The sequence below is a fragment of the Triticum urartu genome, chromosome 3A (assembly GCF_056163025.1).
Source record: "Triticum urartu cultivar PI428250 chromosome 3A, HENAU_Tu73, whole genome shotgun sequence".
Lineage (NCBI taxonomy): Eukaryota > Viridiplantae > Streptophyta > Magnoliopsida > Poales > Poaceae > Triticum > Triticum urartu.
In genome coordinates this window covers 697,575,950-697,586,812 of record NC_141875.1, presented here as the reverse complement: position 1 = coordinate 697,586,812, position 10,863 = coordinate 697,575,950, and the positions used below count along the sequence as shown (strand labels likewise).

Genomic DNA, 10,863 nt, shown 5'->3' with positions numbered 1-10,863 from the left:
CCTGGCAGGCTTTTATATAGGTATTACTCTTCACCAGTCCATTATTTTGAAGACTGATTGTGCTTTTGTGCGTTCTTTCCTTGCAAATGAGGATCTTGACAGGTCCTCGCTCGTTGATCTGAAGAAAGAAGCCTTGAGTATTTCGAAGATGCTTAAGAATTTTAAAATTATGAAGATTAATCGGAACGCCAACAAGGTGGCTCATGAGATTGCGAAGTTTAGCTTTATAAGTAAATCTGATGGGATTCTTCTTAATAGCGTCCCGCCCTGTGTGGCGAATTTTGTAATGAACGATTGTAATAACATTATTAATTAATTAATGTATGGGTTTTTTTTCAAAAAAAAATGAGATAGTACAAGTACTCTAGAACAACTATTTAAAAAAACTAAATTCAGAAGAAAGTTTGACTTTAGACAGTACACTTGCAGGTGAGGAGTCAATGATGCGTACTCAAAGGCACCTTAACTAAATCCATTCAGTTCAGTATGGTGCGTAATCACGTGAGTATATTTTGGACACACCGATTACACACGACGATCGACGCGGACGCCACACCAAGACGCACGGTACATGCTCGGTTATTTCTGCAGAACCTAAAACAACAAAGAAATACTGTAATCAAGCAACGACTCTCTGTATGTGTACGTTCTTCATAGCAGGTACTAGCACCGACATCTTGATGCCATCAGCAGCGATATCGCCGGCCGGTTAGTCGCAGCACATCTCGCAGATCCAGCAGCAGCAGAGCGCCGCCATGCTGAAAAACGCGCCAAATTCAGACCATTATCAGGCCCGAAATCAACAGCGACATTAAGCAAGTAAGAAAAAGACGTTGTATCGATGGATGGTGCCCTTCTCGCCCCTGGATTTGGTGCTCCCCCGGCGCGACGTCTCCCCGCCACCACCGGCTTGACGTTGCTCCGCAGCCGCCGACGGGTAGTAGCCTGCACACGCACACGAACACGGCACAAGCATGAGCAAACAATCCAACGAGTTGGGGTACGTGCTATGCAGCCTATCTGATCTGAAGTTCTGAACTGAAGACGACACTTCAGCTAACTGAATCGATGCAGCGAACCCAGCGACAGTTTCAGTCATAAGCATGGAGGTCGAAAATGAGGATCGAGATTGATTAACCTGGGGGCGGTGGCGGAGCCTGGTTGTTCCTCTCGTTCTCCATCACCTATATATCTACCGATCAGCCTCGGACGTGCTCGCCGTCGTTTGGAGAACTGATGCTGTGGCCGGCGATCGATCGATCGCTCTATCCACGGGATCGTCTGCGCCCCAAGGTCCTATCTATATATACACACCACCCCCACCGCCAAAGAGATGCTCATAGACAACAGGGACGCGGAGATCACATAGATAGAGCATAGTACACAAGGCTCTCTCCCACTTTTCACACCACGCCACGAGGTGGCAGATTGACCATTAGCCGGATTCGATTCGGAGTGACTCAACAGCACGTGTCTTTACGAGCTTGACAAATCCAAAAGTGTGCTGCTCGAATCAATGGCCGAGGTTTGTTTGGAAAATAGTGAGACACACTAGCAGGCTAGCTACTGATCGACATGGTAGGCAGGTACAAATACAATGATCGAGAAGCTAGCCGGCCATGCACGGGTTAGTGCAAGGGATGGACGGTTCGGGTCGCGCCGTCGCCGGCTGGCTGTCCGGAGAAAGCTAGCTAGAGATCAGATGCAAAGCAACCATGCTCCGGCGCCACTTTCTGACTGATGTTTCCGGCTCGGCTGTTTGATATTCGCTCATGCCGTGTCTGAAATTTTGGTGATGCGACCAGGAAAAAATTATCTTGCTAAATGGAGCGTTCTTTGTCGAAAGGTCAAGGTGCTGTAGAGATATAAGATGACACTATGGTCGCAAGGATGAGGTGAGATGTCGTTCAGCCACTGAAAGCCCGCTACCTTGAGCTTGGATTGCAGCCTTGCTGGCTGGGTAAATACGATATCCCGAGGAAAATAAAAATCGCAACGCTGGCCGGCGACATGCGACACGAAGACGCTGACCCTCTCCGTGTTAATCTAGTGCCCTACATGATACCCTCACTAATTCTTCTTGTGCGTGCGTTGGCAGATTATGATTGTGGCTCCTCAACCCTCTGGTAGCTGGCCCAACGTGGCGACCAGCGATACGATGGCACCGCTCAACCCCACACGTCACTACTTCCTCGACGATTTCATCACGGCGCCATCCTGCCTTAGACCGCACTCAAGCGGCCCCGCACATCTCCTGCAACACGCTCTGTCCCCTTCCATAAGAGATTTTTTAGGTACATCATACTATCTAAAATAATGAATAGTATTTAGTTGATCCAACGGTCAGTATGGATCGATTATTTTTTCTTTAGGATATATTGGTTATTCCCTATTAGAGGTAGATTTGATCTTTAATGATGATAATCTAATTAACTAAATTAATCCCATCCCACTCGACGTCGTGTGCGTGTGTTCACATCAGATCAGCGGGTTCGCGTACGGCTCTCTTGCATCTCCGGCCGGCGGAATCGATTCTTACGTGTAGTGTGTACGTGCTTGCCCTTCGGAAGAATCCATCCAGCTTCTTCACCGGCCGGAGATGGACGACAATAACGAGGAGGAACTGTTTTGTATGAAGGCGTTGGGCCTCATTGAGCTGACAGATGAGTACATGACAGGGTGAGTCCAGCTGGAGATTGATGCCAAGCTAGTGTGTGGCCTTGAATGCCCCTAATTAATGAATATACTACCGAAAATCTGTTGTAGTATTGGCTCATCTGGGCCCTTCAACTACATAAATGGACGGCCCCAATAGACTTGATGTACCGTATTCTGTCAAAATTGGTTCAACTTGATTGAATGATGAATTCCTGAATCCAAATTGAAAATAACATCAGATTCCATCTGTAACCAAATTAAGGAACCAACGTTGTGAGAGGATTTGGTATCATCCATTGGTACCGAGAACGAAGAATTGTAGCCGTTGTGAAGGATCAATTAAGAAAGGGAGAAATTCAGCTACGCACCTTCAATCACATGAGAACCTCTTAGTCAAGCATGTTTGACTTAGAGTATTATTGGGCACCAAGTGTGCTGAAAAATATTTGTGTTGTCATGCGTAACTACTGCCAATTTGTAAGTAGTCTGGGGTGCTACACCATTGCATGGTAACCACCAAAAATGTGTCTACGAATTTTCCAACATAAGTCTAGCATGCAACAACGAATTTCAATCATCGGAATCCTGCTTTTAATCACTCTCTTATTCCAGTATTTTACCATATGACCAGGCATAATTTCGTTTGCCAATGACTTCATCAGCTAATTTTTTTTAAGTTTATAAAAGTCGAATATTGTTTTGGTCGATATATAGAGGTAACATGTGGGTGCACCAATGAGCCATGATTTATAGCCCTTGCAGCACAAACACGGCGGTTGCAATGTAAAGATTCGCCTGTATTTATGATCTATGTGAAAACTGGCACCGTCTTGGTCATTAAAAGGTGCCCCCTCCTTCTTATGTCTCTTCACATATGTCTTCACAAAGATAGGGCCCAAACATACCACTTTGTGTGTAACATGGAGCTGGTCATCATCTAATTTGGTTATATAATCTTCAAATTCTTGTATGAGATCTTAAAATCAAATACCATGACCTGATTTCCTCTCGTTCTCTGTAGATAGGAGTAGGAGGCATGAGGGAGACCTGATCTTAAAATGCAGCGAGATAAAACCCTTCGCTTCTTTTAGTTTGGGAAGCTAGATCTCCTAATTTCTGGTAAACCACGATCACTTGATCATCCTTGTATTTTCTGTTGCTTTCTTCTAAATCAATGAAGCCGGTGACCCTGGATCTTTCAAAAAAAAATCAAAGTCAAAGCTCAAAAATGCAAAATTCTACAATGATTATTTTCAATTGGTACGAAAGCTACCAAAAGAACCTTGAGCTCAACGTCCCTGCTCAATGGCTCAACAATTTTCCTCGTCCATTGCTAATATATTGTGTGTGGTGCCTACGTATTCATCCGCGCATGTATGTATGGATCAATAAAATTATCCACAATAAAAAAACGTAGTTCCCTTGCTTCTAAACAGGGCTTGAAATGTGTAGATTTTGGCATGAAGTTAGGGTGTGTTGGGTGAACGTGATCTTGGATACTACGGTCAATGTTTTTCATGACACTTGTTTTCTCTCTCCCGATTTTTAGCTTTATCTTTTCAGCCATAAGTTGGCCGATGTATCAGGTAAAAACTCAAATTCAATGAAAATCTGAAAACTTCGAGCTCTAAGAACCAGATCGACAGTATGGATGCGAGGCGGGAAGCCCTCCAGCCATTGAACATTCTTTTGCAGAAAGCCCCCTATCTTCTCCCCATACTACAGAGAATAACTACGTCTCCTACCCCCAGCTTGGATTACAGACTGGGTAGATCCAATCTCTCGAGGAAATAAAATCCCAACACTAGCCAGCAACCAGCGAGCGGCGAGACGACAACACTGATCCTCCTTTGTGTTAAGACACCCTCATTAATTCTTCCTGTGTGTTGTCAAATCGCCACTGCGGCTCCTCAACCCTCTTGTAGCTAGCCCAATGTGGCGACGATCGAGACGACGACGCCGATCAACCCCAGGTGTTGCTACTTCCTCGATGGTTTCATCACGACGCCATCTCACCTTAGAGTGCACTCGAGCAACCATGCGCATCTCCTCCCACGCGCTATGTCCCCTTCCATAAGCATTCTCTGTCAAAATTGGTTCAACTTGATTGCACGATGAATTTCTAAATCCAAATTGAAAATAATATCAGTTTCCGTTTTTAACCAAATTAAGGAACAAACATTACCAGAGGATTTTTCATCAGCCATGGGTACCGAGAACCAAGAATCGTAGCCGTTGTGAAGGACCAATTAAAAAACGGGACAAATTTAGCTTGTACTAATAGGATAGGATGCATCTTCTTTTCTGGAAGTACTCGCGTGAAACTCTTAGTTAAACATGTTTAAGTTAGAGTATTATTGGGCACCAAGTGTGTTGAAAAAGATTTATGTTGTCGATCATGTGTAACTACTAGCAATTTGTAAGCAGTTGGGCTGTTCCACCATTGCACGGTCACCGCCAAAAACCGTGTCTAGAATTTTTGCAACACAAGTAGCTAGCAACAGGGAATTCCAATCACCAGATTCCTGGTTCTAACCGCTCTCTTTATTCTAGTATTTTACCGTATTATCAAACACAATTTTATTTGCAAACGATGTCATCTGCTAACTCTTTAGCTTATAAATGTGGAATATTGTTTTGGTCAACATGTGGAGCCAACATGTGGGTGTACCAATGAGCCATGATTTATAGCCCTTGCAGTACAAACACGGCAATTGCAATGTAAAGATCTGCCGGTATTTATGATCTATGTGCAAACTGGTACCGTCTTGGTCTTTAAAAGACGCCTCCTCCTTCTCCGATGTCTTTTCACAGATGTCTTCACAAAGATAGGGCCGAAATATATACGTACCAGTTAGTGTGTAACATGGAGTTATAATCATCTAGATTGGTTATAATCTTCAAAATTCTTGTATGAGATCATAAAACTAAATACCAGCACACTTTTCTTCTCGTTGTCAGTACATAGGAGTAGGAGGCATGAGGAACTCTGTAAAATCGAGGTCGGGACCAATAAGTGCAAAACTCTTGTGTGATGGATTTCTAATTGGTAGGTAAGCTACAAAAGGACCCTTGAGCTGAACGCCTCTACACAATGGCTCAATTTTTTTGCTGGTCCGACTACTAGTGCCTTTAGGGCTGAGGAGACGAAGCGCATGAGGTGGGACACATAGGCATCCGTCTCGTGTCCCATGTCATATTTCTCCCCTCCTGCAGCTTCACTTTCCAAGGCTTATAGCCGTTGATCTTGCCAGGCATGAGGAAGACATGACGTGGAACACGGACGCCTCCACAGCCGGCAAACTTTTTAAACTAGGTTAAAAAAAGTGTTGTCCATTTTTTGTTTAGTCGAAATGTGTCAAAAATAAAAATAATTTGGTTCAGTTTAAATGAAAATCATCCGATTTACATGAAATCCGTCTGGTTTGTTAAATTACGCTTTGAAATGTATGCAGACACGATTGAATGGTCGGCTTCCGTATCACCACCGTGGACACGAGGTCAGCATTAGAGATGCTCTTACCTTCTCCATTGCTAATATATTTTGTGCAGTGCCTATCTCGCGGTGTGATGGATTGGTTGATGCGTGAACGGTTGGTTTCACATGACACCGCGCTGCGCCAAACCACACGGCGCTGCGCTCGGGCCGGCAACCTCGACCCACACGGCACGGCAAGGCACGACGCGCTGGCAAGGATAGGAAAGAAGGTTGTATCCAAGCCGAGCCTCGTTGCTCCTAGGGGTGGGCATAAAAACCGACAAACCGAACACCGGACCGAAGCCGAAACCAAATTTTCATTTTTTTTATCAATAATATAGAAAAATTCGGTTTCTGCTTGTACTAACCGAACTAGGTTCGGTTCGTTCGGTTTGTAATTCGGTTAGCCGAAACAAAACCGAACAGAGTACGCGAGACACAGAGAAAGTATGCAGACTAGTAGACTGCCCGTGCGTTGCCACGGGCTTTTGAAAATTTGTATTGGTTGCATATCAAATTTTACATAGATAGAAAGATAGGCAAGAACATTTTTTTTTGAAATAATACGCTTGCAATGTACTTTGATAAAAAAAATGTAATTCGACCCTATACACCTGATGCACAAAATAAAGGTGGTACACAAACAATAAACTCTTTATTCTGCACTGCATTACAAATGATAATAACACTTGAATGCCTTTTTTAATTCTTAAAATCATTTTTCTCATGAAAGCATGTGCATTGTTATTATCCATTAATTAAAAACAAAACATGAAGGGTTTTTTTCCTTTTATACAAATGTTCCAAGATGTTACAACTAGAAACTTCATCACAATATGCGATTGGCTGGCAAACTATTACATAATATGGATTTAGGTGCTTTACGATAAAGAGTTTTCCCCGCTTTATATTATAAAGCAGCCATCCGATACAACCAGCTCACTGCACACTGGGGCCTGCAGCACAAACAAGCCCAAAATAAAAATGAGAGAAAAAAAAGAGAAACAAATCCCGACATCGGTAGATCAACGAAACAAAGATGATCGGTAACCGGTGCACCCTCCGGCGAAGTACCACCGCACTCCTAGCACCCGAAGCGTTGCGTACCGAGTAACACCTTCAAGAAGGAATGCGACGACCACAACACTGCTGCCCGGAAAAGTCCTAGGGTTTCCCTCAGTACGCAGAGGACAGTGGGGAAGGTGTATACCCGACGCCCTTTAGGAAGGTCTGGCGGCGCCTGCAGGCGTCACCACATTGATGTCGGACGAGCCCTAGGGATTTCACCGACCCAAACAACCACCACCACCTCGGACGATCTGAAGTGCACCAACCAACCTGCCACCCACCAGCCTTTGCCACCACGGTCACTGAACCAACTTCGTCGTCTCCTGAGGCCACCGACACGAGACCTGGAGGAGGGAAGAGGATCCCAGGGGCTCAGGGGCATCCGCAACTCAGCCTACGAGAGAGGACAACCTTCGTCGCTGCCACGAAGCCAACCGAACGTGACGGCAGGGGCCTAGCAGGCCCCTACTGGCCCGACCAGGCCCAAATGGGTCTGGGCAACTCCTACTGCCACACTGCAGCACATCGGCCGACAAAAGCCGCCACCACCCACACCCCTCGATGCCTCGCCATGACTACCAGGGAACCACACCGCCGCGCATCGGACCGTCGGCCCGCCCCAACCCAGATAGGGCCCAAAAGGGCCCAGATCTGGGCGGAGTGGAGGCCGCTAGCCAGCAGCACCACCACGCGCCCCGCAGCCAACAGTCGCGCCGCCGCATCAGGGGCACCCACGACCGCAAAACGCGAGCGGGGAAAGAATGGACCGCCTCCGCCCGAGGAGCACCACCGCCATCAGGAGGCCCCCACGCCCCCAACACACGAGCGGGGAAAGAACGGCCCGCCTCCGCTAGCACCGCATGGGAATGGCCCGGCGGACCATGCCGGCAGCGGCAAGGGAAAAGACGGGGAGGGGATGGAGGAGAGGGGGGGTCGGGGATTCGCATGTCACCTGCGAGGAGGGAGGCGAGCGAGCGAACAGATCGAATCAGTGTAGACGTTTTTCTTAGGTGCTTGAAACCATACAATTTACCATTTAGAAACTATTACAAAAAAACACATCTTCTAGAACATGCTACTCCTACCTCTCTTGTGATAGGTAGATAATAACATTTATTGTTTAGAATTTTATTGGCTTTTATCTTTATTTTTATCATAATTTTCTAGTTTTGTTTGAGTCATGTAACTTCATATTTGGTGTATCGGCTCAAAAGAATTTTCACATAAAACCCAAGGAAATGTGTGTGTGTGTGTGTGTGTGTGTGTTGTAATACGAGCTATTACATAAAAGGGAAGTGAGCAACCAACCCTAATTCGACATAAACTCAGACATTAACATCAAATATAAGGGTGAATGACATGCAACATCAATTGCAAATAAGAGGGCTAAAACTTGCCCAGAAAATATACTCCATATATTCCTAAATTTAAGTCTTTTTAGAGATTCTAATACAAACTACATACTTATGTATATAGACATATTTTAGAAACGAACTACATACTTATGTATATAGACATATTTTAGAAAATGTAGATTCACTCGTTTTGCTCCGTATGTTAGTCCGCATTGGAATATCTAAAAAGACTTGTATTTAAGAACGGAGGGAGTAAGGCACAACTCACAAGTTTACAACACATTTTTCCTGTGTTAGCACAAAAGTCAAAGAATACATGGTAGGATTGAAGAGAGAAGGTCTATAAGATTAGTCTTGCCGGTTGTTCATAATTCTATTAGTAAGAGGGAGAGAGAGAATTGGCACCCCCAAATTGTCTTCGTATGTCTTGCTATCCCAAAACCCAGGCCATATGTGAGGAGAAAATGGAGTAAGGATGTCTATGAACAGCATGCCACAACAGGCCGAAAAAGGCACAATTTTCTAAAATATTACTCCCTCTGTAAACTATAATATAAGAGTGTTTAGATCACTACGCTCTTGTATTATTTTACGGAAGGAGTACAAGGCACCCCAAAGATATTGATGGTATGAATTGCTATGAAATTAAATGCTTAATACAATCAACCAAAAAGCTACCAGCGTGCTTCTCCATTTTGAGCCAGTCCACCTATTGAGGACTTCTTGATTAAAACTTGCAATCATTCAAGATAGCCTGCAAAACAGGAGTTTTATGTTAGTAAATAATGTAAAAATAATAATTTCAGTTGAGTTGAAAGGCTTAAATTGAAAACCAACAAATATATGCAGGCTTATTTCATACTGCTATTTTAATGAGCACCAATAACCTCCTAGTCAACATCATAATATATCATCCAAAATCATATCAACTATTTTGAGCCAACTTTATACTACTTATGAATATAAATAATATAATTAATTAACAAACATTGGATTGTAACAAACGTGAAAAACACTTCATGTTTCAGGAAATAAGAATAAGTTGTTTAGTTCATCATCGTTACATGTATAAATGGCGAAAACACGCTATGAATAAGAGAAATAACAAATAAGGATAGAGAGTTGTTAAGTTCATCAAACTGTTTATTTGCTTTAATGTAGAAATAAGGCAACATCCCCTGTAAAAGAATAATTTTATCGACAAACGAATTCCCACCAGTTCTTAAAAAATGGCTATGTGGTTGACTTGGAAGGCATTTCATAACATGTATTTTTTTTGAGGATGACTACCTAAAAAAAGGACCAAACACATCACTTGGTACATTCAGATAGCATCAGCGAACGAAGCTCCTCGGGCACGTCCGCAATTCTCAGTGAGTCCTCATGCCGTCCAGCTCTGGCAGCCAAGCTCATGTGCTAGACAGTTTTGTTCCCTCTTGATGGCCTTGGCCTGAACTGAACTGAACTGAAGATCCGGCTTGTGTTTTTTATCTCACTGACAACCCAGAAAACAATCCGATCGGCTTGATCTGGCTTGTCCCAATTCATTTGCAATCATTTTGATGTCAGTCTCAATGATCAGTGGGCCTTGGTACAGTCTCGACAGCGATACCAGACCCATCAGGATAGCTTGCCCCTCTGCCTCTTCAACTGATCTGCATTTATTCATCGATTTACTCGCCGAGAAGACAACATGCCCCGTATGATCCTGTGCGATCACGCCAGCCTAGGCTTGGCCCGTGCCTGACAAAAAGGCAGTGTCAGTGTTCAGTTTTACAACACCTTCAGGCGGCTCTTTCCACTGGGCATTTGGCTCGGCGTTCGGCTGATTCCTAGGTGTGGTGTGTCTGCATAGATGCAGACAGGGACCAGCAACTCTTGTTTCCCTGTCCAACAACAGATAGCGACAAATTCCTGATTTCCTCCTCATACTGCACAAGGAACATCACCGATCTCGAAATGGTTTCTTTGCCATCACTGTGGATACAGTTATCTCGTAGAAACCAGGCTCTCCATAACAACAGCAGATTTTTCTTTCTTATCTCTGAATCATACTTGTCCGGTAGGATTTGTAGCCAGTCTATTCCAGTGTACCAGAACTCCTTTTCTTCTGGAAGCCTCCACTCTTTCCTCGTGGCAAATCTCAACGCCATACTTTTTGTGCATGATATAACAACATGATATTCATCTTCCTCCCCGTTCCCACATATGTCACACACACTATCTTGAACAATAGTACGCCTGCATAACATGTATATTTGCCTCAACATCAGAATGGATGGTAGAATTACATAAGAGCACTTT

General features: G+C 44.2%; 1 long non-coding RNA gene across 1 annotated transcript; it reads right to left on the bottom strand.

The window, feature by feature from the left end:
* Window positions 1-348: 348 nt before the first annotated feature.
* LOC125526530 (uncharacterized) lies at window positions 349-2,341 on the bottom strand. Its single transcript, XR_015599945.1, has 3 exons — window positions 1,139-2,341; window positions 833-945; window positions 349-758 (listed from the first exon to the last, which is right to left on the bottom strand). It is a non-coding gene; the product is annotated as an uncharacterized LOC125526530 (long non-coding RNA).
* Window positions 2,342-10,863: the final 8,522 nt, after the last annotated feature.